Raw genomic sequence first — 8092 nt, 5'->3', positions numbered from 1 at the left:
ACATTATCTTGTGTGCCATCTTACTTTATCACGTATCTACTCACACCGCGGACAGTCACGTGTGAGAAATTATGTGCAGTGGAAAACCGCTAGGTTTTAAACAACGAGGTACATTTCCCACTTAACCACGTACGTGCCGATTACGGTACGCCCATCATTATTACGCTTTACGCATTGCGATCCGTTAAATATGATTACGTTAACATAGAGGGGCTTAGGCGATTTTTACGCGAGGCACGCCGGAAGCGCGCCGCTGATGGTCGCATAAGATTTCGAGAACGACCGACTTTTGACTGACTTTTGCGCTCACGCACTCACCCTAATTGCGGGATGTTCGTAATATCGGCTGCATGCGGTATCACGGTTCAGAAGAATACGATTTCCCTCAGCTTTCCACAGATTTCCCGGTCCTATTCTTGATTTTGCGCAATCCTGCCGGCGTGGCGATCCGTTTTGGTACTAGCGAATGCATTTTCAAGAGGCGGTTAAAAATGTAAATTTATTCTGTCAGTTTTGCTCTTTTAATTCATCATACATTTTCCTTCGTTGTTTCATGTTATTTCAGCGGCATATTAAAACAAAAGTTAAAACCAAGTTCTGTAAGTACTTTTTTAAATCTTCAATTAACTTCTTGGTATTAGGAAGGGTATTACAAAGTTAAGATTATATAATGGATCCTTTTGTAGAGAATATAAATCGTTCACGGAAGAAACGCTGAACTGTCTAAAAATGTACGTAGATCAAGGTAGATATAGATTTGAATATAATTTTGTTGAATCATCAAAATAATTATGTATACACAGAAAAACATCTTTTTGTTGCTAAGAAAATGATTATTCAATTTACTTTCTTTCTTTAAGTAATGATTTTCTTTAAAAAATATTTTCTTGATAATCTTAAAATATACTGTTAGAAATTTTAGAAAGAATTTTAAAAGCCCATTATGTACTCAAAACAAGAATTTATTTTCTTTCTAAAGAATATTATAAAACTGATCGAAGAAGCTTGATATAATAAGCAAATCAAATTTGTTTTAATTTATTAATCTTGAAATATTAAACTTACCAGGATTCAGAATATATTAAACTTGCTTACTATTCAGAATATATGATTTGAAACAAGTAATTATTACTTGTTTACATGTGTTTTTCGGTGTAGGAAATTTAATTAATCTCCATCTGTACAATTTGAGTTTTGTTTAGTCCAAATTTTTGTATTGTTCTAGGCTTTCAACAAATTTGAAAAAAAGTATAGAATTACTTTTCTACATCACATTAAAAAAGTTTTAAAAATAGTTTTGTAACTCAAATCTTTGTTAAAGTCTTTATTTAATAAAAATTGAAATTTGAGCAAAAATGAGGAAGAAATTTGAAAGTGAAATTTCGTTTGTGTCAAATTGTAAACAAAGAGTTGATGCATAATGAGCAATGTTACAAAAAGTTTTGATATTCTAACAGCTTGAGTGTACATAATTGTTATGATGATCCAACAAAATTATTCTCCGATCTATTTAATTAAAATTTTCAGATACTTCAGTAAAACTGTTCTTTCCGTATTAGCGAACTAACCGAGCGATGTTTTGTCATTAGAAACACGGAAAAGGCATTGAGCGAAGATACAGCAAAGCAACAGATCGTTACTTCGAACTTGATCACCGTTAGTCTACGTTCTCTACGTTTGTATCGACATTCGCAACATATATATATATATATATATATACTATTATGTACAACATTTGAAAAATGGCACTTAATACCGATCCGGAACTTGGAGGGGAAGAGCCAGCTGGCCTTTCCAGCGATATGCTTCGCTAACGCCGTTGCACGCGTGTAAATTGCACCGCAGATGCTGCCTCGTATCCGCGTATTACGCCCACTTAAAAAATAATCTAAACTTCCATCGCAGGCATTCGCCTCCGTTCATCGTTTCGCGCTGCCGATGCCATTTCCGCATCCGATGCTGCATCGGTAGCGAAGTATCGAGTGAAATCCGATCGTCGAATTTTGTCGGTCTGTCGTCTTCGCGTGCAGGCCGTAAGGTCGATATACTATTTTGCGCTGCATCGGGTGACAAGGCCGTGACATTTTCCGTACCGGTTTTCCACGGCGACAGTCTTTTGTAAGCCATACGAGCGTTTCAAAACACGGGAGATACGGCTGGTTGTGTTCCCCGGTACCACTTTACGATAATACTTCGTGGGCTGCAGTTGCGGAGAGACGCGGAGGCAGTGATGGCGTCGAAACGAGCGGGATGATGGAAAAAACGACGCCGAAGCATCGACGATAACGAGCGACCTATGATAATTGAGAAATGACATCGCTTGAATATTTTTTTTCTAAAAGTGTGCAATAATAGGAAGCGATGTTTTCTGACCAATTACCAGATCTCCAGATTGAAGACTCTAGTTTTCGGAACCAATCTCCAGTTCTCCAGCAGACGGGAATAATCTCCAGTTCTTTGCGCGCGTGGAGTATTTATTAATTGCATATTTAAATTACGTGGAAAGTAATAAGGAAGTCTGTGGTTATGTTCGCAGTTTATGTTATTTTACGAATAATAAAAAAGTTTGTATTTATTGTAATTGTGTTCGCATTGTATTAATCTAGAGGAAAGCTCCCTATTATGAGAAGCCCTCTATTATAGGCGCCCCCTATTATAATATGAGATAATGGCATTTCTACTAATGAACGCTATTTATTGATTTCATCATGAATTTATTGTTTTTGGATTGAAAACTATTTAATAGAAAATTCATTATCAGATCATGTAGTCATTGTAAAACAAGATTTTAGAATTTGGATGTCTTCAAGTTTCATTGAGATGAGCCTTTAAATCTTGTTTATTATTTAATAAATAAATATTTAACAATAAATTCTTCATGTAGTGATAGAATAAGGTTGTACTAATAGAAAAATACGGGAATATGTTTAATTACAGAAGTTAGATTTGATGATTGTAAAATCATAAGGCGTTAAAATCGTAATATGAGATACCCATATTTCTAATATGAAATAATCCATACTCCTATGTTATAAGTGAAAATTATTGCTAAAATATAAATGTTATTATAATAATAAACAACAGACAACCGGAATAAACGTCGAGTGCCTATTTGTGCGATGCTTGACTCGAACTACCTGAAGATAAGTTCTATAATCTATCGCATGCTCATTTTTTCTCGCTGGTTGTGTATTTGTTTGTATTTTAGAAACATTAAATAAAATTTTTTAATTGTAATACTAATATACTTTGTGTTTTACTATTGATTTCTCGAGGCATCTCATATTAGAAACACAATTTTTTTGATTTTGCGATTTACTCACTTTTTACAGTTTTTTAATTAAAAAAAAATGAAATTTGAATTTTATATAACGTTATCTAAAAGCTTATTAAATTCCCTTCAAAATGATCCATTATTTTTTTAAATTCTATCTATAGACTTCTAGTATTTACCCAAAATGAACTCGATATCTCATAATCAGGGTCTTTCCTCTAATAATAATAAAAAGGTCTCTATGATTGTGTTGACACTTTATGTTGGTCAAATACTAATAACAAAAAGAAAATCTGTAACAGTAAAACACGAATTAATGTGCTTTTTTTTCTCTTTCTTTTTTCAATGAAACAATCGGTCGGCCTCTAGTCGAAATATGAAATCTCCAGCACACGGATCTTCAGACTCTAGCTGTATAGTGCTCGGGATCTGGCAACCGTGGTTCTAATCGATACTACGAGTAACAGTTATCTTGAAACTTCCTCTCTTTCATTACATCTGTATTACCTAATTTAATACCTCCATTTCAATATAGATTAACTTTAATCTCGGTTAATAACGGAATAAGTTAACTTTAACTTATTCTTCCTCTAATTTTTAAAAGTAAAAAAAGATCAATTTAAATCGCCGTGTAACTTCTGCAAATATAATTTAATTGCTATTCATGAATCTTTTTCCTGTGTCTATTTCTAACAATATAAATTAGCTGTAATCTCGGTTTAACTTACTCTTTATCTTTTTTTTAATTCTTAGAACTAGAAAAAGAAAAATCTGGAGTGACTTTTATAATTTAGATTAAATCTCTGTCCTGTTATCTTATGTCTATTTTTAAAAATATAGATAGCTTTAATCGCGATTTAATTTATTCTTTTTTTTTTAATTCTTAGAACTAGAAAGAAGATAAAGAGTAAGTTAAATCGAAATTAAACCTAATTTGTATTGGTAAAAATGGACACAAGCTAGGAAAGAGAAATTCACGAAGCGCAACTAAATTATACGTATTTACAGAAGTCACGCTATAAATTCAAATTTATCTCGTTCAAATTTACTTTTCAAGTTGAAATGAATTTATCACTGATATCTGCGAGAGGCAGGCGTTACGAGGTTGGCAGCTCTGAATGATTTTATTATTCCTTTTTGGACCTTGTATCTAGGCTTTGTTGATACCATTCGCTCCTATATAGAGCGGCTTCACCTATTGTTTCCTCAGGGAACGCGTTAGCTTGAATTCAATGTCAAAAGCGAAATGGAAATAGCGCTCTGTCGAGGAGTCAGAGAAAGTGGTGTGTATCGATCTGCGGTATCGCGGAACGTTGTACATACATATAAACAGAAACGAAATCCCTCTTTTCTCTTTCTTTCTCTCTTGATTTATCATTCAGAAAAACATGCGAGAAACAGGAAATGTCCGGAATATTAGAAGTAATGGCGAAAGTCAATGAGCAAGATTGCGTTTCGCGGATGTTAACGGATTTATTTTTATTTTTTCGTGTAAAGTGTAATGCTGGTGCACACGCGTGTTAACAATAACGAGTAATAATAATGGAAAATGCGTAGGTAATCAAACGCGATAATTAAGCCGATATGAAAAGTCGCTCAATAAAGAGTATCGCATTAATTATATGGAAAATTGGGTCCTGATGAAATGAATTATGATGAATTCACTTACTCGCACTACATTGGTGTAATGTACATTAAATGCTGCTTCATACAAAATATTTAAATACAGTGGCATAACGTAATCAATTTTGACAATGAAATAATAATATATATTCTATTAAATAACCTCTAATAATAATAGTATCCATTATTGGATATTTAAGCGTTTAAAATATTTATACATTTTACTTTTAACTCTGCCAATTTCATAGTAGCTTTTAATATACTATACTTTAGTGTAATATAAGTCAATTTTTAAGTGACCGAATTTTCGTGACTAGTTTTCATAACGTAATTTATAATATGATGAACAGAAGATATCATAAACACAAAGCTAATTTTTTAGCTATGATGTATCAAAGGCTTAGTGATTATTATGATTAACCATCCCGTTTGTTCCAAATTAAGGTCATGATTATAAATTGCTCCCCTTTTTTAAATATAAGAATAATAAATGTAAAATACAATTTTAAATTAATATGTGAAAAATTTTATGATTTTTTATTTAAAAACCCTGATATTATATTCATAAAATATATTCATTAGAAAAATATAATTTGAAAAAATAAAATATAATCTCGTTACTTTTGTTGACAATAATTTTGTGATCTCATGTGATGTTGTACATATATATAAACTGTTATTAGTTATTTACAAATAATATGATATTGTTTCGTCAATTATTAAACTCGATTAATGCGTTAATAATTGTAATTATGCGTAATTATTAAAAAATGTTCATCTATTAAAATTTAATTACGACAATTAATAATGAATTTTTAAAAATGTCTCTCTTTACCTTTTTAAGGTCATCTTGATCAAAGATGCTCTCTGCAAATTATATACTTTTAATACACTGTAGCTCAAAAGTTGTTAATTATTGAACCTTGTATACCTATGACATCTTCTGTTTACCACAGTAAACACATTATTTATGAAAAGTAACTCATTTCGCTGAAATTAGAACTTTTTATTTCAAGATTTGCAAGGGAGTCCCTGTTTACTAGTGGTTTTCTTTGAACGCGAGATAGGTTTTGACATATTTTTCTGATATGCGAAAACTGAATGAAATTCTCGTTGATGATGCCAGTAAAAAAAGATAACGAGTGTAGAATGACGCAAGGGTCCTATACGCTTTTACGTAACGAGATGCTGCAAACGAGATGCTTCGTGTGTGACACGTGTCGTAAAGCTGAACTATAAAAACATAAGGTTACACTGACGTCATTATATATAGTATGACGTATAAGAGAGATATCTTTAACCTTCGCGTTTACGTGGCTAGTGAAGGTTAGCGGAGTGCGCTCAAAGGGTCGCTTGGGGTGTGAATACATCTCTCGCAGCGAGGATTAATTAAACTATGGTTGATTAATCTTTCTGTGCACGCGATAAAATTTTTAATCTCTATATTGACGCAGGCCATATTTTGATGAAACTCGTGACAGCTGTGACTCGACGTGCGAATGTAAATTTTAAAAAATTTCCATGAACTCATTGCGAGCGGAAGGAAGCATTTTCGTGCATTCATGTTAGCAATCATTTTTCTTCTTTTGATCTATGGCTTTCTAAATATTATATTCATTGCTAACACCTAGTGATCATGATGTAAACATGCTGTTAATATTCATTACAGGATAACATTCAGTATGCAATAAGAAAATGCCATTTAATTAATAAATAAAAAAATAATGTTGTTGATTTTAAACAAAAAAATTTCATGTTGCATACATTGACATTTTACACTTTGTACTTGATTTTTATTCCACATAGAAAACACGGATTTGCTGAAATATTTAAAGAGTCAGTTGGATATATACACAGATTTAAAAATAATTTTGTTAGATCATCAAAATAATTATGTAGAACTCAAGGTGGTTGCTAGAATGTCAAATTTTTTCCAACATTGCTCATTATGCTTGAGTGAGTTCTACATAATTATTTTGATGATTCAGCGAAATCGTTCTTTTCATGCATACTAAATATCGCGGTTTCACTTATAAAAATTGCTGTTAGCAGTGTAGTGTAATATGTACACGGAATGAATTTTGTTGAAGCGCCTAAAAATTTATATAGATACAGATTTGAAATATTTGTTAGACTATGAAAATAACTATGTAGAACTGTTCAAATTGAGTAGAATGTCAAAACTTTTTGCAATATTGTTTAACATGTTTGAGATTCCTACGTAATTATTGAAAGAAATGTTTTGTATGTCTTTTTTTTTCTAATCAAATTTTGATTAGAACAAAATTTTTAAATTAAAACGTAAGAAAGTTTTTGTAAGTCACATATTATACAAAACATTTATCTCAGTATATTTTAATGGTATGGCAAGTAAAATTATTTTTATCTAATTGATGAATAATAAACAATATGGGCAAATAAAATTACTTTCATCTCTAATTGATAAATAATGAGCGGTGTTGAAAAAAAATTTAACATTGTAACACCTTAAGTATTCTACATAATTGTTTTGATGATCTAACAAAATTATTTTCAAATCTGTGTATATCCAGTTGAATTTTTAATACTTTAGCAAAATCATTTTTGCCAAGTGAAAATAAAATTATCTGCGTCTCTAACTAAATTTGTAGAGTTTTCACCAAACCTGTCCTTTCCATGTCGAAATTTATGTTTTAGCCCTTACCTCTGTTTCGCTAACGCGCCCGGTTCCACGCTCCTCGTTTCAAATCTCATTGATTTCGATGCTTGAATTACATTGTGAGGTAGAACCGGAAAGGTAACTGTGCCAGCGACGAACGAGCGATGCACAACGGTTGGAACTGCATAAGTAGCGAAGTTGCTGGTTACTTGGTCGGTCGGTCGTTCAGTCGGCCGGCCAACCGACCGGCTCGATATTGGCCCAGACAAAACCGGAAATCTGTGACAGAAAGATCGATATATTTTACGTCATGTGCATTTTCCTGAAGCGTGAAGGTCATTACGAACATCCACGTGTATCTCGATGGCATTCTATTCAATCGCGCGATGCGTTTATTTCCAGAACCGCTCTTTCTCATTCAATAAACTGATAGACGAGAAGTCTCGTTGTACATGCGAGACGTTCCATTCAAACGTTATTGTCGTCGAAAGAAAGAGAGAAAGATAGAGAGAGAGAGAGAGAGAGAGAGAGAGAGAGAGAGAGAGAGAGAGAGAGTA

At 32.5% G+C, this 8092-nt stretch overlaps 1 pseudogene; it reads right to left on the bottom strand.

Moving 5' to 3' along the window:
* Positions 1-1919: 1919 nt before the first annotated feature.
* LOC105625770 lies at positions 1920-7630 on the bottom strand (annotated as a pseudogene).
* Between the last annotated feature and the right edge of the window lie 462 nt (positions 7631-8092).

The sequence above is a fragment of the Atta cephalotes genome (genome assembly GCF_000143395.1).
Source record: "Atta cephalotes unplaced genomic scaffold scaffold00003, whole genome shotgun sequence".
NCBI classification, from domain to species: domain Eukaryota; kingdom Metazoa; phylum Arthropoda; class Insecta; order Hymenoptera; family Formicidae; genus Atta; species Atta cephalotes.
The sequence above is the reverse complement of the archived record's forward strand: the minus strand, read 5'-3'. Positions and strand labels throughout refer to the sequence as shown.